This window comes from Schistocerca cancellata, chromosome 3 (genome assembly GCF_023864275.1).
Source record: "Schistocerca cancellata isolate TAMUIC-IGC-003103 chromosome 3, iqSchCanc2.1, whole genome shotgun sequence".
Classification (NCBI taxonomy): Eukaryota; Metazoa; Arthropoda; class Insecta; order Orthoptera; family Acrididae; genus Schistocerca; species Schistocerca cancellata.
In genome coordinates this window covers 462,292,800-462,317,367 of record NC_064628.1, presented here as the reverse complement: position 1 = coordinate 462,317,367, position 24,568 = coordinate 462,292,800, and the positions used below count along the sequence as shown (strand labels likewise).

General features: G+C 43.2%; 1 protein-coding gene across 1 annotated transcript in view; it reads right to left on the bottom strand.

The window, feature by feature from the left end:
• LOC126176365 (dipeptidase 1-like) overlaps positions 1 to 24,568 on the bottom strand; it is a 431,133-nt gene that overhangs the window by 175,034 nt on the left and 231,531 nt on the right. The gene's annotated exons all lie outside the window — the stretch shown is intronic.

The window sequence follows — 24,568 nt, the reverse complement described above, 5'->3', positions numbered from 1 at the left end:
TTATCAGGAGAAAGAAAACTGGCGTTCTACGTATCGGAGCGTGGAATGTCAGATCCCTTAATCGGGCAGGTAGGTTAGAAAATTTTAAAAGGGTAATGGATAGGTTAAAGTTAGATATAATGGGAATTAGTGAAGATCGGTGGCAGGAGGAACAAGACTTCTCGTCAGGTGACTACAGGATTATAAACACAAAGTCAAATAGGGGTAATGCAGGAGTAGGTTTAATAATGAATAGGAATATAGGAATGCGGGTAAGCTACTACTAACAGCATAGTGAACGCATTATTGTGGCCAAGATAGATACGAAGCCCACACCTACTACAGTAGTACAAGTTTATATGCCAACTAGCTCTGCTGATGACGAAGAAAGTGAAGAAATGTATGATGAAATAAAAGAAATTATACAGATAGTGAAGGGAGACGAAAATGTAACAGTCATGGGGGGATGGAATTCGAGTGCAGGAAAAGGGAGAGGAGGAAACGTAGTAGGTGAATATGGATTGGGGCTAAGAAATGAAAGAGGAAGCCGCCTGGTAGAATTTTGCACAGAGCACAACTTAATCATAGCTAACACTTGGTTTAAGAATCATGATAGAAGGTTGTATCCATGGAAGAACCCTGGAGATACTAAAAGGTATCAGATAGATTATAAAAAGGTAAGACAAAGAGTTAGGAACCAGGTTTTAAATTGTAAGACATTTCCAGGGGCAGATGTGGACTCTGACCACAGCCTATTGGTTATGAACTGTAGATTTAAACTGAAGAAACAGCAAATAGGTGGGAATTTAAGGAGATGGGACCTGGATAAACTGAAAGAACCAGAGTTTCAGGGAGAGCTTAAGGGAACAATTGACAGGAATGGGGGAAAGAAATACAGTAGAAGAAGAATGGGTAGCTTTTAGGGATGAAGTAGTGAAGGCAGCAGAGGATAAAGTATTTAAAAATACGAGAGCTAGTAGAAATCATTGGGTAACAGAAGATATATTGAATTTAATTCATGAAAGGAGAAAATATAAAAATGCAGTAAATGAAGTAGACAAAAAGGAATACTAACGTCTCAAAGATGAGATCGACACGAAGTGCAAAATGGATAAGCAGGGAAGGCTAGAGGATAAATGTAAGGATGTAGAGGCTTATCTCACTAGGGGTTAGATAGATACTGCCTACAGGAAAATTAAAGGGACCTTTGGAGATAAGAGAACCACTTGTATGAACATCAAGAGCTCGGATGGAAACCCAGTTCCAAGCAAAGAAGGGAAAGCAGAAAGGTGGAAGGAGTATATAGAGGGTATATACAAGGGCGATGTACTTTAGGACAATATTATAAAAATGGAAGAGGATGTAGATGAAGATGAAATGGGAGATATGATACTGCGTGAAGAGTTTGACAGAGCACTGAAACACCTGAGTCGAAAAAAGGCACCGGAGTAGACACCATTCCATTGGAACTACTGACGGCCTTGGGAGTGCCAGTCCTGACAAAACTCTACCATCTGGTGAGCAAGATGTATGAAACAGGCGAAATACCCTCAGAGTTCAAGAAGAATATAATAATTCCAATCCCAAAGAAAGCAGGTGTTGACAGATGTGAAAATTACCGAACAATCAGTGTAATAAGACACAGCTGCAAAATACTAACACGAATTCTTTACAGACGAATGGAAAAACTAGTAGAAGCCGACCTCGGGGAAGATCAGTTCGGATTCCGTAGAAATACTGGAACACGTGAGGCAATACTGACCTTACGACTTATCTTAGAAGAAAGATTAAGGAAAGGCAAACCTACGTTTCTAGCATTTGTAGACTTAGAGAAAGCTTTTAACAATGTTGACTGGAATACTCTCTTTCAAATTCTGAAGGTGGCAGGGGTAAAATACAGGGAGCGAAAGGCTATTTACAATTTGTACAGAAACCAGATGGCAGTTATAAGAGTCGAGGGACATGAAAGGGTAGCAGTGGTTGGGAAGGGAGTAAGACAGGGTTGTAGCCTCTCTTCAATGTTATTCAATCTGTATATTGAGCAAGCAGTAAAGGAAACAAAAGAAAAATTCGGAGTAGGTATTAAAATCTATGGAGAATAAATAAAAACTTGGAGGTTCGCCGATGACATTGTAATTCCGTCAGAGACAGCAAAGGACTTAGAAGAGCAGTTGAACGGAATGGATGGTGTCTTGAAGGGAGGATATAAGATGAACATCAACAAAAGCAAAACGAGGATAATGGAATGTAGTCGAATTATGTCGGGTGATGTTGAGGTTATTAGATTAGGAAATGAGACACTTAAAGTAGTAAAGTAGTTTTGCTATTTGGGGAGCAAAATAACTGATGATGGTCGAAGTAGAGAGGATATAAAATGTAGACTGGCAATAGCAAGGAAAGCGTTTCTGAAGAAGAGAAATTTGTTAACATCGAATATAGATTTAAGTGTCAGGAAGTCATTTCTGAAAGTATTTGTATGGAGTGTAGCCATGTAGGGATGTGAAACATGGACGGTAAATAGTTTGGACAAGAAGAGAATATAAGCCTTAGAAATGTGGTGCTACAGAAGAATGTTGAAGATTAGATGGGTAGATCACATAACTAATGAGGAAGTATTGAATAGGATTGGGGAGAATAGAAGTTTGTGGCACAACTTGACCAGAAGAAGGGATCGGTTGGTAGGGCATGTTCTGAGGCATCGAGGGATCACCAATTTAGTATTGGAGGGCAGCGAGGAGGGTAAAAACCGTAGGGGGAGACCAAGAGATGAATACACTAAGCAGATTCAGAAGGATGTAGTTTCCAGTAGGTACTAGGAGATGAAGAGGCTTGCACAGGATAGAGTAGCATGGAGAGCTGCATCAAACCAGTCTCAGGACTGAAGACCACAACAACAACAACAACAGATAAAATTACGGTTTTGGAAAATTTTTATTCATCTACAATGAGTTGTTATCTACAACTACATAGAGAATTCTTCGAGATATATTAACGTGGGGAGAATTTACACAGAAGAAGAGAAGTCGGGGAACGTATTGATAAGCGGGCAGCAGATTTGCAGAGTCGATCATTTTCTCTGTAAGAGACGCCAATCGATTATTAAGGATTAGCTCTGTTGAAAACAGTCAGCTTCCTCCGGAGCCCTTCTTCGCAGCTCTTGTTCGCCCTCGGATGTCGAATCCGTCAGTTCGAAAGTCTGAGTGGAACAGTGATCACCTCTGAAGATGTTCAGCGCAGCCCTGGACGATACGTTAGGAAAAGGAAAGCTTCTTGGGCACGATCGTACAATCCGAAAGCATCACGAGCAGCTAAGTCTTCCGGTCGCGAAGCCCTCCATTGTGAAACAACGTGAAAGTTCCATCTGTTTACCTTTCGTCACAAGAGTAAGACTTACAGACAAAGTGGATACTGACCTACATCTTATGCTCCATCGGAGTGAAACGTCTGAAAGAAAACACTCTGCTACAATCGTCTAAAGGGTCCGCGAGGGAGCAGGACGCGTTATGTTCTTGGTAATTTTTGCGTAGCATTGCCTGAGTGATCTCATCAATCTGGAGAGAACAGTGGACCAACAAAAATACGCAACTATTCTTGAGGACCACGCTGTTTGTTTCTCCTCGACACCATGATATCTACCAGCAGGACAATGCAACGTGTTACACAGCTCCCAGTGTACGATCGTGATGAGTTTACCGTGCTCCCCAGGCCAGGAAATTCCCCGGATTTAAACCCAGTCGAGAAACTGTGGGAATCAGTTCACGGCATAGATCCTCCACCGTGAAACCTAATGCAGTTCTGGTCAAGGCAGTCCAGTCGGCTTGGCTCCACGTTTCCGGCGCTGCCTACCACAACCTTGTTGACTCTCTTACTGGTCGTTCCGCAGTGATAGTTACTAGGAGGAGGAGGAGGAGGAGGAGGAGATTAGTGTTTAACGTCCCGTCGACAACGAGGGCATTAGAGACGGAGCGCAAGATCGGGTGAGGGAAGGATGGGGAAGGAAATCGGCCGTGCCCTTTCAAAGGAACCATCCCGGCATTTGCCTGAAGCGATTTAGGGAAATCACGGAAAACCAAAATCAGGATGGCCGGAGACGGGATTGAACCGTCGTCCTCCCGAATGCGAGTCCAGATAGTTACTAGGCTTCTGACAGGCTGACACACTAATGTGACTAGACGGTGAAGTAGTAAGACTGGTCCCAGTGTGCGCCACTGATTGTGAGGCTGCGTCGAGCAGCATGTGTAGCAATTCACGGAACACGATTGTCACCTACAGTTGTACGTCGGGCGCTGAGGCGATGTTTAACTGCGATACGCACATCCTTGCAAACAATGCAAAAATAAAATATGGTGCAATTGTCGTTCAGGTCCAAAACATAGCGACGCATACTTACGCCACAGTTTTCGAAACCACATTCACTCTTATACGAGTTCGGAGATTTTTACAGAAAAACGAAGACAGATGCAGGAATGGCCTACAAGAATATGTCGGGCCAGGAAGCCATGCCATCAACTGAGAAAAAGTATTTTGCTAGATTAGCCACAACCCAAACACTCCTACAAGACTGCACGTAGAATTCCTATCTCTACCAACGCTAGGATCCTGAAATAGGCTTGTTACTTGCGACTTATCTTCCTCTCACACGGCGGACCATTACGGAAAATGTTATCGCGCTATCCATGCATCAAAGGATAAGCAAAATAGGGCAGCACCCTAAATGATAACCTCAATTTCGACAAGACGTACGTATATATTTATCATCAATAGAAATCAGCTATTGTTGTCGATAGCACCACCCGTACTATGGAACAGGATTTTCTATCGGAATTGGTGCCTAATAGATCGCTTTAACCGACGTCGTGCAGAAATAATACCTACCGATGTTTGTTTCACCTATCAATGACACCGACCTAATGTGTCGAACAATACTTAGCTAACAATAATTTAGACACAGTCATGAAGATTTCGAAATAAATGTTACAGACCCCACGAAAGAATATAACGACGTCATCTGAGAGGGGAGTGTTCTACAACAAAAAATGTTGAATAACTTGCCCTCCTGTAGCTATGTTAATTGTAGAATGTTATATTGAGAGGTAGGACGTACATAATCTAAAAACGAGAGTTTCCTTCGCATTTACTATTCTAAATAATTATTACTGATGTGTAGCTACAGCCCTAAATTGTAACAATGTAGTCAGGTACCAAATTAGTCGGGAACGACTGAGAGGTTGGGTACGGTGGTGCGACTATATGCATTTTCAAAACATTGGATTCAGTGTGCTAACATTTAATTTCACCTCAGTGATATAAAAATTAGGGCTGTGACAATAGGAACAAAGTACTGTATAATGGGAAGAAATTGGCAATTCATACGTAAATCATTCACTTTGTAGATGTTAATACTACAGATAAGAAAGCGTGAATTAATATTACGCGATATAACGCACGTCATTCACTACAGTGTTGCAGGACACGTTGAAAAAATCGATTATAGAATTGTTATAAGAGGAGACTCTCGTCATATTATTAGAAAATCGTCCTAAAAATGCGCAAACAGTGATGACAGCGATGCAAACACAACCAGTGGTAGATACATGCATCGTGACCGTAAGAAATACTATGATATCTTCCTTGGAAGTAATTTGAGTGATTTAGGCTCGCTTCAAGTGCCTGTATCCTTATCCTCGGGAAACTTGGGCTGGAGACACTCAACTCGACCAATCTTCCAGCCTTCCGAATTCGTCACTGATAACGTCCTCACGTCGATGAAATGCGAAGGAAAACTGACTGCAATTTCAAACCATATTTACTGATATGGGCTCAACGGGTGACACAGAAAAAGAAACCGAAATCGTAATAAACTGTATAAATGAAGCCACTGAAACCTCTACTCCCAAACTTAAACCTACCAACTAGCCTCCGCCAAGGTGAAGGAATAGACAGAATACAAATATCGTGGTAAAACGCACTGAACCTTTTCGCTATACACTAATGAGTTAAAACATCTGACTACCTGAGTAATAGCTTATTGGACCACTTTTGGAACCAAACACGGAAGCGATTCTCAGTACCATGGATTCGGCAAATCCTTGGTAGGTTTACGGGTATACCTGTCACCAGATACCTCCGCACTGGTCAGCCAGTTGTCGTAGATAAGAGCCGCTGATTTATGGGTGCGAGGTCTCCCACGACAACTTTCCAAACGTTTTCCATCGGATTTAGGTTCGCCAATTTTATGGCCAAGACATCAAAGTGAGGTCATTATCATGCTGTTCAAACTATAACAGCACAATTTAGGCCTTGTGACATAAACAGGTATGCTGGTGGAATGTAACAGTGCCCTTGCGTAAGATACTAAGCAAGAAAGAATGCAGTGGGTCCTATGGAAGGCCAGTAGAACGCCCGCCATACTTGCACCACTGCACCCGTGTCGCGGTGCATGTTTCGAGCAGCTGTCAGCATGGATAAAGGCATATTAGGACAATACCGCCAAACTTGTGTTGCAAGAATCGTGATTCATCCGGCCAGGTAAAAAGTTTCCTTTGATGCAAATTCATTCTCTGTGATCCCGTGTCCACTGTACTCTTAAGCGAGGTCATATGGAAACACGTACGGGTCGTCTGCTGTTGAGCCCCGTGTTCAGGAAAGTGCTCCGCAACTCTTGTGTCTATACCAGGCTACTCTGCACTCTGTCGTCAATCTTGCACAGATCGCTGGGTATCTTGTTCTACAGAACTGGCAAGCCTCCGTCCTATAAGTTCTGATATGACGTGCGGTTTTCAAAAGCTTTCTCTCTCTCTCTCTGTCTCTCGCGGTTTACCGTGTTTCAACTACTTCGCATAGTTGCTAACAACAGTAGCACGCAAACAGCCGACCAGGTGCCATTTGTCATAGTCTTTTATGTCAGTAGACATCCTCGTTTGCTGCCCGTGTCTTCTATAGGTCGATGCAGTTCGAATGAACCAGATGGAGCTCGGAAGATTCAACTGGTAGCTTTTCCCGCATCCTCCATATTTATCTAAGCTTACCCCTAGTGATTTTTACATGTCTCCCCAACATAAAGGTCAGCTTTCAGGTAAGCACTTTGACACTGATCATGAAATGACAGCTACAGTGAACAGCTGGTTACGAGCATAGGACCCAACATCGTACATGGTACTGGTGGAATTAGAGCTGCGGGGACGGGACGGGTCGTGAGTCGTGCTTGGGTAGCTCAGTTGGTAGAGCACTTGCCCGCGAAAGGCAAAGGTCCCGAGTTAGAGTCTCAGTCCGGCACACAGTTTTAATCTGCCAGGAAGTTACATATCAGCGCACACTCTGCTTCAGACTGAAAATCTCATTCTGCACCCTTCTGCAAATTGCGGCAGGCTGAGGGTGCGAGAATTTTTTGTGGTCTATACTAATGAAGGATGTAAAAACTAAACCCTGTAACTGGGAACAGAGCAGGCAATTTTATTAATCCATTACTTACATCAACTTGGTAGGTAAGGGGTGATTTGTTTCAATTAATTGGAAGAAAGTGAACTCCTTAGACAAAATTGCTTCCAAATAAACTTCATTGTAGATTACCGGGTTCGGTAAGCATGATTACCATCTCCAGATCTGTGAAAGCATTCATACAGTGTGAAATTATACGGAGATAAAATTAAGTATGATAGTAGGTACATTTTAATAGCAAAACAGTGTCAGAAATAACTCTATAACAGGTTGTTACGTATCTCCTATACCAGTTGTACAAGTATTCTTTCTACATACACAGAGTAATTAGCCAAATGCTCTTGTTCCAACCCGTGCAACACTTTACTTCGTTGCAGCCAAGGGCACCGCTAGACTAGCAGGTAGTTGCCGGTACTGGCGCCGCACTTGCACAAGTGAATGTAATAAGAATACATTTTAGATTATGCATCAACAACAAACTTTAGAAGAGGTGTTTAGGAATTTCTTATTCACACACAACAGGAATCAAACTCCATTAGAACACATAAATAACTTAAACTAAGAAGTACATGAATGGACCTTCTAGCAACACCTGTCGGTGCCCGTTTTCAGTTTTCCGGCCAGTAGCGGCCACCACTTTCAAGTCTAGTGGTGCCCAAGCTGCAGTGAAGTACACAGTAGTGGGTGGTAGGAGACACGAGCACTTTGCCAATTTTTTGGCCATATTTGTTTCAAGACGTCCGTCTACTGACTCGTTTGACGTGGCTCACCATGAATTCATATTCTGCGCCAACACTGAATAGCACTTGCACCATATGTCATCAAATATTTACATAATGTATTCCAATCTCTGCCTTCCCCTATAGTTTGCAGCCTCTACAGGTCGCTCTATAACAATGGAAAATGTTCCCTGATGTTTTAATAGGCGTCCTTTAACACATTCTTGTCAGTTTTGTCCGTGTACAGCTTTCCTCGGTGACTTTTTGGTGAACATCTTCATTCCTTAACTTATCGATCCATCTGATCATGAACATTCTCCTGTAGCACCTCATCTAAAATGCTTCGATTCTGTTCTGGTTTTCCCATAGTCCATGTTTCACTGCCTTACAGTGCTGTGCTCCAAAAGTACATTCTCAGAAATTTCTTCCTCAAATTAAGATCTATGTTTGATACTAGCAGACTGCTCTTGTCTAGGAATTCCCTTCTTGTCAGTGCTAGTCTGCTTTTGATCTCCTTCTTGAACCGTCTGTCGTGGCTTATTCTGATGCCTAGACAGCAGAACTGCTTGACTTCAGCAACTTCGCGAACTCCAATTCTAATGTTAAGTTTCCCTCTGTTCTCATTTATGCTACTTATTACTTTCGTCTTTCTTCAATTCATTCATAATTCATATTCTGTATTCCTTAGGCTGTTGATTCCATTCAACATATCATGTAATTCTTCATCACTCTCACTCAGGACATCAATGTCGTCAGCGACTCTTATGGCTGATATCCTTTCACCCTAAATTATAATACCACACTTGATTATTTTATTTCCGCCACTGCTCCTTCAATGCAAACTCGTAAATTGAACAACAGGGACGAGAGACTACAGCACTGTCGTACACTCTTTTTAATCAGAGCACTACGTTGTTGGTCTTCCTCACTTATTATTCTCTCCTGGATTTTGTACATATTGCTTATTACCTGTCTTTCTCTATAACTTACCCCAATTTTTCTCATAATTGCGAACACATTGCCCCATTTTACCCTGTCGAACGAATTTTCCACGTCAACAAATCCCGGAACGTGTCTTGCTTTTTCTTTCGTCTTGCTTCCAGTAGCAACCGCAACGTCACAATTGCCTTTCTGATGGCTTTATCTTTCCTAAAACCAAACTGATCGTCATCGAATACAGAATTGTCTTTTCCAATCTTCTGTGTGTCATTCTATTCAGGAACTTGGATGCATAAGTTGTTGAGCTGATTGTGTGTTAGTTCCCGCACTTGTTGTAGCTTTTAATCTTCAGAATTGTGTGGACGATGTTGTTGCGAACGTCTGGTGGTATATAGACAGCCTCCTACATTCTCTATACTTACGTAAACAGCCGGATGAAGTGGCCGAGCAGTTGTAGGCCCTTCAGTCTGGAACCGCGCGACCGCTATGGTGGCTGATTCGAATGCTGCCTCGGGCATGGATGTGTGTGATGTCATTAGGGTAGTCAGGTTTAATTAGTTCTAAGTTCTAGGGGACTGATGACCTGAGCTTTTAAGTCCCATGGCGCTCAGAGTCGTTTCAACCACTGGAACTTACGTAAACAGTTGCTTTGTTGCTACTTTCCCCCAATGATTTTAGAAACTCCGAAGGAATGTTACCTCTCCCTTCTGCATCATTCGACCTTAAGTCTTTCAAAGCTCTTTGAAACGTTGATTACAATACTGGCGGCCCTATCTTCTTTTTCTCCTTGTACCACACCATCACACAGGACTACGCCTTATAGAAGCCTTCAATATTCTCTTTCCACTTTTCCGCTCTCTTCTATGCAATTAACGTAACAGTGGGATTCCCGTTGAACACCTTATTTATCGCCATTGCTTTTAATGTCACACAAACTTGCTTTGACGTTTCCGCATCCTGCATCATTGCTTCCGACAATGATTTTTTTTTATTTTTTCACGGTTTTCATGCAACTATATCCCTTTAGCTTCCATTCACTTCATTTTGATTTTATTCCAACTTGAGATTTATTTCTGTATTCGATAATATCACTGAACATTTTGAACCTCCTTCTTTCTTTGGCCAGCTAAATTATTTCTTCTGTCACCCATCCTTTCGCAGTTAGGGTCTTTATACATACCTTTTTCTTTCCAAGATTTCTGACTGCCTTTTTTTACAGATGTTCAGCCCCCTTCAGCTAAACTGCTTACTAAGGTGTTACTTATTACTTATCGCAGTATCTATAGCTTCAGAGAACTTCCAGCATATCTCCTCATATCTTCGTACTTCTTTATTGCACTTCTTTGCACTTTGATTCTTGATAACTAGTTTCTTAATCTTCAGCCTACTATTCTTCATTACAAATCGTGATCTGAGTTTATATTTGTCCTGTGTACGCCTTACAATCTCTGCCTGACCATGATGTAACCTAACAGAAATCTTCTGGCATCTTCTGTCCTTTACCAACTATACGGATACTTCCTCCTCTTTTGATTCTTAAACACAATGTTCGCTGTTACTGGCTGCAATTTATTGCAGAATTCATGTGGTCGGTCTCCTCTCTAATTCCTAGTAGCATCTCTAAATTCACTTGTAACCATTCTACTAATTCTTCCTCTTTAAACGCATTCGAATCACGCATGACTATTTGTTTTACAGTGAAGAGCCTAAGTAGCTGGTACACCTGCCTAACGTCATCTAGGACTCCTGAGGCGTGGCTGGGTCGAGTCATGCTATTCTTGGGTTAAACCTTGGTTGCAGTCCGGTGGTTTTGCTTCTCCTGCGGTTATCGCGATAATGTTGCTGTCCTCTCTGTGAGTGGCAGCAGTAGCGTGTGTCGATACTAGTACTACTGTACTATCTTTGGTGTGGCAGATATATTTTCCAGCTGGGCCGTGTGTGACCCGTGGGTCAGTCGGCGTGGAGCAGCAAGGAAGTCTCTGTCGCGCGTACGCTGACTGGGGCCGCTGGCAGTTGTAGTGGGACGCGAAATTGAAGCGTCACCCATCCACCAGTGTCAGCCCAGTTTGCAGGTGACTATAAGTTTAATTTAGTTTGTTTATATATTTTTCTTATTATTGGTAATAGATGTGAATTATCTAAAAGTTTTGTATTTTTTTTTATGTGTTTCATGTACGGAGAGGGCGGCGCAACGAACGGAGACAGCATCTTCGTTGCCGCGACCAGAGAGGAAATTGCTGGCCGCTATACGTCGCGGGTCGACAGCCGAGGAGCAACAGAAGATCCTGGAACCGAGTTGTTGCGTCGTGCTTCTAAAAATTAAAAAATGAATTTGTATACTCTTTTTGTACAACAATGACGTCATATAGAGCTTAATCTTGTTGAAAAGTCAGTCCTATTCTGTTAAGCCTCAGGTTCAGAACGTCTGTATGTAGGAAGTTAATAAAATAGTGGATACTACTAAAGTTGAAACACGTGTTCTGAGGATTTATTTATGGAGAATTATGTGAACTGATTAATAGTATATTTGACAAGATTATTGAATTTTGACAGTGGTCATCGCAACTTTGAATCTAAAAGGTTTAGTCAATGTGTGATTCTGATATCGATTAAGTCAAGATAAAGTGTGTCAATATAAGTTCTGAGGAGAAACAAACGAAATTTAAATTGAAAAAGTTTACGCAAACCAATTGGCCCGAGTGATGTAATTCTTTGCATACGACTCAACTGATGTTTTACAGTTTCGTTCAAGAACCATTCTGTGACAATTTAAAAAGAATATAAATCATTTTGTAGTGGGTTGTAACTGACGTAGGTGACGAAGTCTGCACATGGTCATATGTCGAAAGAAAATCATTTATAAACAAACCTATACGTCGTTACACTACACAGTGTGCACGTGCGATTGGAGTGTGAGGTTCTGCTTGCGGGAGCTACGAAGTTCACCACACACCGATCTTGGACATGAAAGGTGAGTCCTCACTTAACCTGCGATCGAGCCTCAATTGTTAACATTTCCTCGTTTCATCCTGGTTTTCGCTTTTAGGACATTCCCGCGAGCAACAACGTGTGTGTATTCAAGTCGGCTAAGATTCCAGCCCTCTTCCTGTGGAGTTAAACTTAATTTATTCCCTGTTATTGAAGTTGACCAGCGGAATCTTCTGCTTGTGGCCGTTGATGTTCCGCTTACGTGCTCTGGTCTTTGACGTAATTTTCGGCAATGTACTATCCTCATCGTGATGTTGCTGACCAGTGCGGCGTGTAGTTCGACAGCTGAGGTGTTGTTGGTCGTTGTGGGCGCCAATATTCTGTGTGTTGTTGTACTGCAATATTGCGGTCGTTTTACTGGTTGCGTAGAGCGTAATTGATTCTGTTGACTGGTCGGTTGGCTGTCTGTCGGTTGGACTGCCTTCAGATTAAGAAGTCGTTGCATAGGCTGCCAGTCTCACATAAATGAGAGTTAGTATTACACTCTCAGACCGACCCCTGCCGTTCCTTGTGTGTTTCATATTAATTGCCCCATTTGGGTTTTAGTTATTTCGTTGATGTGTGGCTTTCAGCCGAGTATCTTAAATTAATGTTCTTGTCTTGCCCTTGAGGCATGAGATTGTTATTCTTTTACATGGGGCCTTCAGCCGAATTTTACATGAGATGTTTTAAGATAAGGCCTGCCTTTTAAATTGAAACTCTTCTTTCTAGGGCTTAAGCCGTTAAATTATTTGCTGATGTGCGGCCTTCATCCGAGTTTTAATATTCTTAAATTAATGTTCTTGTCTTGTCCTTAAGGCATAAGATTGTTACGCTTTTGTATTGGGCTTTCAGCCGAATTTTGCATGAAATGTTTTAAGATAAGGCCTTCTGCCTTTTGATTGAAATTCTTCTTATTGCTTAATATGCCGCCTCCAGCCAAGTTCCATTAAAATTAAATTGCTAAGGCCTTCAGCCTCTTTAGACTAAAGATTTAGAAAATATTTATGGGTGAAACCTGCAGTACAACCTTGTATTTCAGTTTCTTGCTAGGCCTTGTCTCTTGGATTTTGAGTGTGGCTTTTAGCCGATCTAAAGTTAATCAAAGGAGGTAGATTAAAGTTTTGAATGTTTTGTATCCTTGTTGTGATACTGTGTGTTGATAAATAAAGTTTGTATGTTGAGTGCAACTAACAGCAACTCATTTTGTCTCCTTTTCGCAACCTAATTCGCTCTGTCCTGCTAGCCCAGGCATTTCAGCCCCCTTCGAGCAAATAGAAATGCCGCAACATAACGTGCCATGGAGTCGACTAATGTCTGAAGTAGTGCTGGAGGGAACTGACACCATGGATCCATCAGGGATGTCCATAAATGCTTAAGAGTTGGAGCGAATGGAGTTCTCTTCTGAACAGCATGTTGCAAGGCATGTAAGGTTGTTCAATAACGTTTATGTCTGGGGAGTTTGGTGGCCCACGGAGGTTTTTAAAAGCATTAGAGTGTTCTTGGAGTCACTCTGTAGCAGTTCGTTACGCGTGGGGTGTCGCTTTCTCCTGCTGGAATTGCCCAAGTCCGACGGAATGTCCAATGGACTTGAATGGAGGCTGGTGATTAGACAGGATACTTACGTACGTGTCACCTGTCAGAGTCGTATCATGCGTCCAATAGCACTACAACTGCACACGCCCCACACCATTACCGAGCCTCCACCAGCTTGAACAGTCCCAACTGACAGGCAGGGTTCACCGGCAGATGAGGTTGTCTGCATACCCGTACACGTCCATCCGCTTGATACAATTTGAAACGAGACTTGTCGAACCAGGCAACATGTTTCCAGTCATCAACAGTCCAATGTCATTGTTGAAGGGCCCGGTCGAGACATAAAACTTTGCGTCGTGCAGTCATCAAGGGAACAGGAGTGAGCGTTCGGGTCCGAAAGTCCATATGGATGATATTTCGTGGAATGCGCTGACACTTGTTGATGGCACAGCATTGAAATCTGCTGCAATTTGCGCTATGGTTGCACTTCAGTCATGCTGAACGATTCTCTTCAGTCGCCGTTGGTCCCGCTCTTGCAGGATCTTTTCCCGGCTGCCGAGATGTAGGAGATTTGATGTTTTACTGGGTTCTCGTTATTCACGGTCGTACGGAAAAATCCCCACTTCATCGCTACCTCGGACATGCTCTGTCCCAAGGCTCGTGCTCTGACTCTAACACCACGTTCAACCTCATTTCAATCTTGACAATCTGCCGTTGTAGCAGCAGTAACCGATCTAACAACTGCGCGCAGACATCTGTTTTCTTATATAGGCGTTGCCGACCGCAGCGCCATATTCTCCCTGGTTACATAACACTGTATTTGAATATGCATGCGTATACCAGTTTCTTTGGCGCTTGAGTGTATAACTTCCTTTATGTACTGAATTATTAGTTCAGTATCTTCATATACTTTCTCAATCTCTTCATCTTCCGCTTGCGACGTGCGCATGTATACATGGACTACGGTTAGTGGCGACTATTTGCTGTAGATTCTAAAGAGAACAACCTTTTCAGTAACTCATTCTCTTTCCTACCTTCCTGTTCATAACTATCTGTACTGACGTTACACATTTTCAGTTGCTTACGATATTACGTTATCACGTTCAAATTTCGGACGTTCCTTATCCCGACTCGTAGATCTTTTCTTTGGTTATTGTATCTCTTTCTCACGGTTTTCCCCAGGATATCCGAATGGAGGGCCATTCTGGAATCTTTTGCCCATGGAGAGGTCATCATGACACCTTCTCAATCACAGACGACGTGTCCTGTTGACACACAATATGTATCTTCAATGCAGTGGTTTCCATTTTCTGCCACCTCATGTCGTTGATCATTGCTGAATCTTCCGCCTTTAGGGGTAGTTTCCTACCCCAAGGGCAATGGTGTGTCGTGAATCTACCGCTTAAGTTTCATTACTAATCAAAGACTCTACCCCAGACCACGGGTGACCAAAATATCTGTCTTATATCGTTTTCAATTGTTTCTTGGTCTCTAACACTGGTTGTATTCTCTTGGTGCTTGTACATATCGTATATTAACCACTTTTACCTACAGCTTACCCCTACTTTTCCCAGAATTTCAAGCATCTTGCACCATTTTATACGGTCGAGCGTTTTCTCAGGGTCGAAAACCCTGTGACCGTGTCTTGATTTTCTCTTCAGTCTTGCTTCCATTATCAGCCGCAATGTCAGAAGTGCCTCTATTGTTCCTTTATCTTTCGTAAGGCCAAACCGTTCGTCATCTAACACATACATAATTTCTTTACAATATTCGCACACTTGGTCGTCCTGAACCATGTGGATGATGTTTTTAGGAAGTCTGATGGTGTAGCGCCAGTCTCTCACACTGTTATATACTAACGTGAATAGTAGTTTTATTGACACTTCCCCCATTGAATTTAGAAATGGCGATGGATTGTTATCTGGCCCATCTACCTTATTTCATGTTATATCCTCCACAACTTTTTTAAATTCAGATTCTAAAACTGTATCCTTTGTCACTTCCCTATCGACTCCTGTTTCATTACTCTGTATTTTGTGGCTTTAAGCTTCACTTGCCGATGGATCGTTCATCTCGTCCCCCACATACCTGTAAATGTTTTAGAAAGGTTGCTTGTGCAGCTGGTATAGGAAACACGCAGTAACCTTTTATCGAGGAATGATGTAACACAGTTTTTCTGTTATAATACACCCGCTATTATACTTAATATTACGTATGTATATGATTTCACTATGTAAGAATGCATTCACAGATCTGGAGATGATAACCTACAACAAAGATTGTTTGCAAGTGATCTTGACTAGAAATTAACCTTTCTCAGATGCCTTTGATTGTGACAGTTGTGTTGGCAAGAAATATCTCCTTCATGACAACATTCCAGCAAGTACTTACTCCTCCCCGTCTCCCTCTCTCAGCGGAGTTGTAGCGTCCCGATACACATACAACGACGAGCTTAATATTGATGAGAATGTGGTCCCAGGTAAAAAAAAAAGTACTTTTATCAGACTGAGAGGGTGTATGCCTCATTGGATACTTAGCACATGTAAATTTGGGGCGGAGAGTACAAGTTGGTTGATTTGTAAGAAATTAATACTTGTGCAATATTTCCCAATACTTCAAACTTATGTGGAGATCTGTGTTAGAGATTCTTTACACGTTTTCAAGTCAACTGTTGTACTCTACCATTTGGTAAGTTAGTCATTTTCATAAAATCGCAGTTCATGAGTTGTCCCTTTAACTTTCAGTGCAAGGCAACACTTGTTCCTCTGTATATTCTGACAAACCCGGAAATGGTAACTATTCTTTGTTGTGTCTTACACAATCACTCACAGGTGAAGACTAGTGCGAGAAAGGTCTTGTTCTCTCATTTCTTGATACCCAAAACATATCAACTATTGCCTGTTGTTATCACCAGTGACCAACTCTACAGAGCCTGTTCTTTAATAACTAGCAGAAAACTGAAGATACTAGCTGTCGCCGGTTACTTATCGGAATCTCAGTTGTCTTCCCACGAATGTGTGCCTCTTCTCATAGTTTACTGCAGCAGCATCTAGCAGTCACTACAGTGATTCCAACGCTCTGCTGTAGCACTGCTTCTTCTGCTTCCTGGTACTGACTTCGATGCAATTGACTTTGCCGCGTATGCTAGGCAGTTATATACTGATTTATCAGGGGCATCTGGATGATTTTATCTCTTAGTGTTTCTTCCCCCTGATGTTACCGAACCTCTACCTAATTTCTTAAAACACCCTACTTTGGTTGAAATGACTGAAAGATCTGCAGCCTTGTTGGAGTTTCTGTGTTCTGCCTTGCTTTCCTGGCAAGTGTTACGAAAAAATATGTTGTTCCAGGGCAGTAGCCGTGGCTGTGAATACCGCCTTGGCCTGACAATTACTCTCGCTCTACTTTCCGCCGCCCATATGCCACATGTGCTATATCTGAGGTAGTCAGATGCCTAAGAGGCAACACGATCCACAGAAACAAGAGAAAGGTTTATTAACAAAACCACAGGACTCTGCCTCAGAAAAACTTGATCCCGCAAAAATCAATACAAAACTCTCTTAATCTTCTATCAGGCGTGAGCCTGGAACAAAACAAAGCGAATTAAGGTGACGGAACATAGAGACTAATACAACTAAGTTTCCTACGGGAAGGAAGTAGAGTATACTGGTGGAAGACAGCTCTCGAGGGCGATATTGGAGAGGTCAAAGGTCATGGAGCAGTGGCTCTACCTGGTTGTAATTGAAGGGGTAGGGTTAGCCGGCACATGAGTTGACCCAAGCGTCGTGGGAGAACTGCCGATGAACGGAACTGCACCGCTATAAACAGCCGCCCCGCGGAAGTACATTTGTGGATCTACACTCCTGGAAATGGAAAAAAGAACACATTGACACCGGTGTGTCAGACCCACCATACTTGCTCCGGACACTGCGAGAGGGCTGTACAAGCAATGATCACACGCACGGCACAGCGGACACACCAGGAACCGCGGTGTTGGCCGTCGAATGGCGCTAGCTGCGCAGCATTTGTGCACCGCCGCCGTCAGTGTCAGCCAGTTTGCCGTGGCATACGGAGCTCCATCGCAGTCTTTAACACTGGTAGCATGCCGCGACAGCGTGGACGTGAACCGTATGTGCAGGTGACGGACTTTGAGCGAGGGCGTATAGTGGGCATGCGGGAGGCCGGGTGGACGTACCGCCGAATTGCTCAACACGTGGGGCGTGAGGTCTCCACAGTACATCGATGTTGTCGCCAGTGGTCGGCGGAAGGTGCACGTGCCCGTCGACCTGGGACCGGACGGCAGCGACGCACGGATGCACGCCAAGACCGTAGGATCCTACGCAGTGCCGTAGGGGACCGCACCGCCACTTCCCAGCAAATTAGGGACACTGTTGCTCCTGGGGCATCGGCGAGGACCATTCGCAACCGTCTCCATGAAGCTGGGCTACGGTCCCGCACACCGTTAGGCCGTCTTCCGCTCACGCCCCAACATCGTGCAGCCCGCCTCCAGTGGTGTCGCGACAGGCGTGAATGGAGGGACGAATGGAGACGTGTCGTCTTCAGCGATGAGAGTCGCTTCTGCCTTGGTGCCAATGATGGTCGTATGCGTGTTTGGTGCCGTGCAGGTGAGCGCCACAATCAGGACTGCATACGACCGAGGAACACAGGGCCAACACCCGGCATCATGGTGTGGGGAGCGATCTCCTACACTGGCCGTACACCACTGGTGATCGTCGAGGGGACACTGAATAGTGCACGGTACATCCAAACCGTCATTGAACCCATCGTTCTACCATTCCTAGACCGGCAAGGGAACTTGCTGTTCCAACAGGACAATGCACGTCCGCATGTATCCCGTGCCACCCAACGTACTCTAGAAGGTGTAAGTCAATTACCCTGGCCAGCAAGATCTCCGGATCTGTCCCCCATTGAGCATGTTTGGGACTGGATGAAGCGTCGTCTCACGCGGTCTGCACGTCCAGCACGAACGCTGGTCCAACTGAGGCGCCAGGTGGAAATGGCATGGCAAGCCGTTCCACAGGACTACATCCAGCATCTTTACGATCGTCTCCATGGGAGAATAGCAGCCTGCATTGCTGCGAAAGGTGGATATACACTGTACTAGTTCCGACATTGTGCATGCTCTGTTGCCTGTGTCTATGTGCCTGTGGTTCTGTCAGTGTGATCATGTGATGTATCTGACCCCAGGAATGTGTCAATAAAGTTTCCCCTTCCTGGGACAATGAATTCACGGTGTTCTTATTTCAATTTCCAGGAGTGTATTTCAGCGCGCGTAACTTGGCAAAGGGAAGTAGATCCTCGGCGAGGAGACCTCCCGGTGGCGCTTTCCCCGCCATCTACCTGTTTCGATATGACTGTCGCCGATGGCCGAAGTCCTAGGAGGTGACGCCTTGTAAGTTTGAATGTAAGCTATGCCCTTCGATCCGAAGGGTTGCCGAACCTTCAGGCGTACTACTGGTATATGACAACGTGCATCGTGTGTTCCCAACACCATATCCGTACACTGTCTTAATACCCATGACATCTCTTAAGTTAATACAATTTGACAGCCTACTTTAAAGACGTCACACTATGTTGCACTAACATTGCGGTAGGCCTTTAATCGGCTGTAGTCATTGGCAAGCCAAAGATATCATTCTGTGATACTAATTTGTAATTATATTTTGTTTCTTCTACATAATTCTGAGACGTGCTGAAACACAGCTTTATGTAAGGAAAGTATTTCACTACAACTATATTTATTTAATTTCTTCGATGTAATGTCTACCACATCGAATACACCTCTCCCTCCTCCGGAACCAATTCCTAAACCAGTTCTCCCAAGTTTCTGTAGGGAGTAAGGCACACTCGGTGCCACAGGTCCTCAGGAGGTCCTTATCACTTAAAAGCTGCACTCCTTTCAACTTCCTTTTTACGTGCGGGAATAGTGCAAAGTCACTGCAAGGAGGGGCTCAAGAAGTTTTAGTCCCTTAGCCCAAAAATATTCGGTGCATGCTATGGTGCAGTGAGCTGGAGCGTCATCGTGATGGAGGAGCCAAGTGTTCACTCATGACTTCAGTCGCAGGTTCTTCGAAGATTAAATGACTTTTGTCAGGCACTGCTCAGTGTACCACTTAACTGTGACTCTCTTCTGTGTGTCCAAGACAACAGGCTCCACAATTCCACTCGATTTGAAAAAAGAATCTTTCTTTACCAATCGGGATTTTCTGACTGCTAAGGGTGTGTTGTCACCTTCAAAGACCCAAACTTTGTTTTGAGTCTCAGTCGGCACGTCTTACTAGTATACAAACAAGTCTCGTTGCCTTCATTACAGCATCATTGTTTTCCTCTATAAATAACTTTCGTGGCCTCCCTGTCCTCTCACCGTCCACCAGAGTGAAACTTCCTCTTTGGAATTCTCTGTAGCACATGAATATGATGTGGACACGCATCACTGAGTGTAAGAATCGTTTCTTCAAACCACTGGTCTATGTTTAAACCATGTGCGAAATTGCGGTACTTCCCGAACGTCACTTCGTGAACACGATGGCATAGCAGGCATTTCAAACTAACCTTGCTAGTGAACGGCGCCCAGACTTGGCGCAGCGCATTCAGTGCAAGTATGAAGTATTCTCAGAAAACAGCAACAATCTGCCTCCTATGACTTATTGTTCAGCCGTACTGCAAAACTTTCCTAGTGCCCTTTGTGCGAGTGATAATGCCTCGCAATTCTATGTGTAACGGGACTTTACACACTCGCTTACATTTTATCTGAAGGTGAAATTAAATTACATACATAAATTACTATCATAAAATGTAATTGGAATGTGATCAGCCAGTCGGAGTTAATGAAGTTCCCCAATTTGTTGGACCATTTTCTCTACTACAACACATCTAGAAAAGGGGGCCGCACGAGAAAAATTTCGGTATGCCTTCCATGATGGGTCATCTAACGTGGTATGTGCCATTCACTGCTCCTGGTCAGTTACCCGGTGGAACTTGTGCCCATATTACTGGTACAGGTCATAATGTTGATAGAACAGCTTTTAGGGCAATTATTACTGCCTACCTCATGATTTCTTATCGTATCTGAACGATCTCTTAAATTGTGTCATATCTTTGTTTCTGCTTTAGAGATTTACAATAAACGCAACTTAATAGCGACACGTATGAAGTTATATGTCGTTAGCGACATTATTCTTAGGAGATCGCTTCATATCCTGTGCAGTTACTTCAACAGCAGAGGTCTATGTTTTATAAACCCATGGTCAAATTATTTATTTGCTATTCGTCAACAAACTTTTAACATACAGGTTTAGATAGTAATGAAAATTGAAAATTCAATATTGATAGTTTACATCAACGAAAGCAGTCCAGGTGTAAATACACTGGAACGAAAACAGAGCAATAATATCGCAGCAGATCTGGACAGGTACGCGTCTGTGTTTGGTATATGACAGTATATCTCGTATTTTAGAACAGTGCCTTTCGTGAATGTGATTAAGAAAGTGTAATTTATTGTTTTTAAATGTCACTGTCCTTTTGCACTGTGATAGGTACTAATTACTAAATTTCTTTGGCCATAATGAATGCTTTGCGTTAAAAAATCTCAGTGAATAACATCAAAAGAGATATCTGAGCTGAATACTCCACAACTGATCTGGCACAGGTGACCATAATGTGAGGAGTAAGTGAGCTATTGGAATAAGCGGTTCCTTAATCTGTCATTTGCACGACTGGTGTAGCACGACATAAGAAAGAGAGAGAGAGAGAGAGAGAGAGAGAGAGAGAGAGAGAGAGAGACCATGTTTCTAGTAAAGGTAACAGTAACTCGGTTATTCTATTTTAAATCATATATTATACCATAGATTGTCAAGCGTTCTTCAGACTCGTTGTGACATTCATTTGTAAATGCGCATTCGCTGAATACAAGCGTGAGCACAATTAGATGTAAACTGAAACCTTTGTCTGAGTAGCACTGAAAATTAAATGACCCAAGGAATGGCTATTTTTCTTCCAAAATTTTACTGTAGACATGGTGCACTTTTTGGTGATGTTGATATTATCGACATGATGGGGTGGTCTAATGCGTTTACTGGGGGGAGTTACTTCATCTCTTCCTGTGCGAGACCTTACGAAGACGTATACTTGTTTAGTTGATCGAAAACGTCGAACTATCACTATTTTACATTAATGATAAAGTAACTCACAAGAGTGACAAATAGGTCGTATTTAATCTAATTGTGGTAATTACTTACCAATTTCCTTAAATAACTTTTGACGTTATGTATATTCGACAGAAGTCCACTGTGGTTAGGAGAAACTTGAACACACGGAAATTTCGGCAAGCGAAACATGGTTTTGTTTAAAAATTAGGTACGGCTTTATTGAGTCAGTGAGTGTCTCTCGCTGAAGGCAAAACACTTTCAACACAGAAATATGCCTTAGAGCCCTGGCTGAAATTTTCCAAACTAATGTAATCAGAATAAATACCTGGCGAGAAAACTGTATGATTGGAAGTGTCTGTCTGTTTTGAGAGTGAAGAATAATGAGTGGATCCTTTTGCTACTGAGCAAATCTGTTGAATTTGACGTTTATGTAATACAGTGGACCAGTTAAAGGGTGAGTCAGGAGGAAAAGAACATGCCTTAAGAGGTCACTGTATTAATGATTCTGAAGAACAAACTTCAGACGTACATATGCCGTATTCCGAATATTTTCTAAGATAGACCACATTTCATATCGATTTTTGTTCGTTTCTCTCGACTAACTCGAAACCTGCACGCTCCAGGGAAAATGTACCACGGTGGTAGAAGTGTTAACTACGTTATATTTCTGAGAAAAAGGTCCTGTAGAGTTTTTCTCTATGATTAAGAGTTTGCTCGAAGAGAGCGTAAAAATTTCGAAAATCTCACACGATGCGTATGAACTGTTTTTGTTGGCCAGTATGAGGTAGTTTCCCGTCTTGATAGACCACAAGTGTATTATGTCAAACTTTTCGTCTCAGCTATATACATTACTGTGGTAAATTTCAAACGATGACAATGTTTGAATAATGGAGAAAATAAATAGTCATGTATATTGTGTTCTGCCTTGCAAACCACTTGGTACAGGACGTAAGTCTCTTTGAAGGTTACTGTTCAGAATCACTAATGTTACCAGCTTTAAGAGCATGTACCTTTTGTCCTTACTCACATTGTATACGTTGCGAACGGATAATGACCTTGAACTTCGTATTCACCTGCAGCCATAATTGCTTCATTATTCACAATTTGCGACGGAAAGACGAGCTGCAGTGCACCCGAGCGCACGGCACTGCTTACGGCGTGTTCTGAGAAACTTGGCTGTTAAACCGTTCAGCGGTGTCGGATAGACTGCAGCGGTGCCGCCGAGGCAGCGTAAATTACAGCGTAAACATTTTAGCAACAACACCAGCGGTGTCGGCGGCGCCGCCCCAGTAGGAAACTGTGCGCCCAGCTTGTATAAATGGCTCGTTGCGAGTCGCCCGCTTACCTGCCCGCCTGCCTCCGTGCTGGATATAGCCAAGGCGGGGCGCACTTGTTCCGGTTTATAAAGCGGAGGGCCGTAGTAATTAAATAACGCAATTAAAGGATTCCGCCCGGGGCGCAGCGTGGTGGGGACGGGCGCCGCCGTGAATCATTACGACCTCGAGGGCCCCAGATTTCTGATACTCGCCGCCGATGTGGAGGTTCAGACAGCGCCTCTAATTTGCAATGGAGTAAGGAGTGGTGTCCCGCCGTCCCGCCGGCGCTCTTAGCCTCGCTATCGCAATTGAGGTTTCCGCCGCCCTCTCCGTCGTTCCCCCGTGCTGCGCCACGCGATGAGCCAGCCACGACGAGGGATCCAGCCCTTCATTATGGGCTCGCGTCCCCGGTTCGCAGCGGAAGCACTTAACGCCCTTTCCTTCTTCCGTAACACCCCTCGCCCCCGTCCAATATCCAATTTGCACTTTTCTCTCCTTCCCGGCTCACATTTACGCGGCAGTTTTTCCGGTATAGCTGTCGTAAAGGGGCCTCTTCCCGCTATCGTTGCCGACGTACATCGAACGTCTTCTAAACTCATCTCCAGAATTTTTTAATTACTCCATTTGAACCGTTTTCTTCACTGAAATCTACCAAACGCACACCCGTTTACGGAGAAACTTAAGTGCTTGAAATGGTAGAATGTTTAGTATTGATAAAGTAATTGAAGCTGAAGAAATTAAAATGGTGATATGAGAAATAATAAAATCGGTTCAGTTCTTGGTAAATCTTGATGAGACAAAATCCAACAAAAATTTGCATTATTACTATGCCCTAATTTCATGCTCAAAGCACGCAAAGATAATATAAAAACGTGAAATCAAAATGTTACTTTAAAACATTATTTTAAGCGCAGGGCGTGTATCATTTTATTTTACGAATGTCATCTGTATGTTTTACGTGCTGCTGACCGTTTCTTTGGAATGGAGTAATAACCAGAGAATATCACGCAGCTGGTACGGACGTTAGATTCAGGTCGTCTGCAAATGACTGCTATGTCAGTCGCAAATGATCAGTTATACCTCACAATGCTTAAAATTAGTTCTTCAGTAAATATAATGCTGCAAGAAACTGAGATAACGGTCCACTGTCTGTTCTAAGTCTCTTAATCTTCATTTTCTGCCTATAGTAAACAGCAAATATTTCTTCTTCTACTTTTGCTGCTGCTGCTGCTGCCTAGAGTTGAACCTCTTTGTCAGCCCCCTTTCGTGGCCATACCAGACCAACTGTTGCCGCATTTCTTGCGTGGCCGTCCGGGTGGTCGTTTCCCTTGCGGTCGTCCACGTTTACAAATTTTAGCTAGTCTTGTGGAGTCCATCATTCCCACATGATTCTTCCAATTTCTTTTTCTTGTCTTCATCGATTTATTCACAGCTTGTATTCAAACTGTTCCCTTATTGATACAGTTCTTCTTTTCTGCCACTAAGTTACTCCTTGGATCTGTCTTAG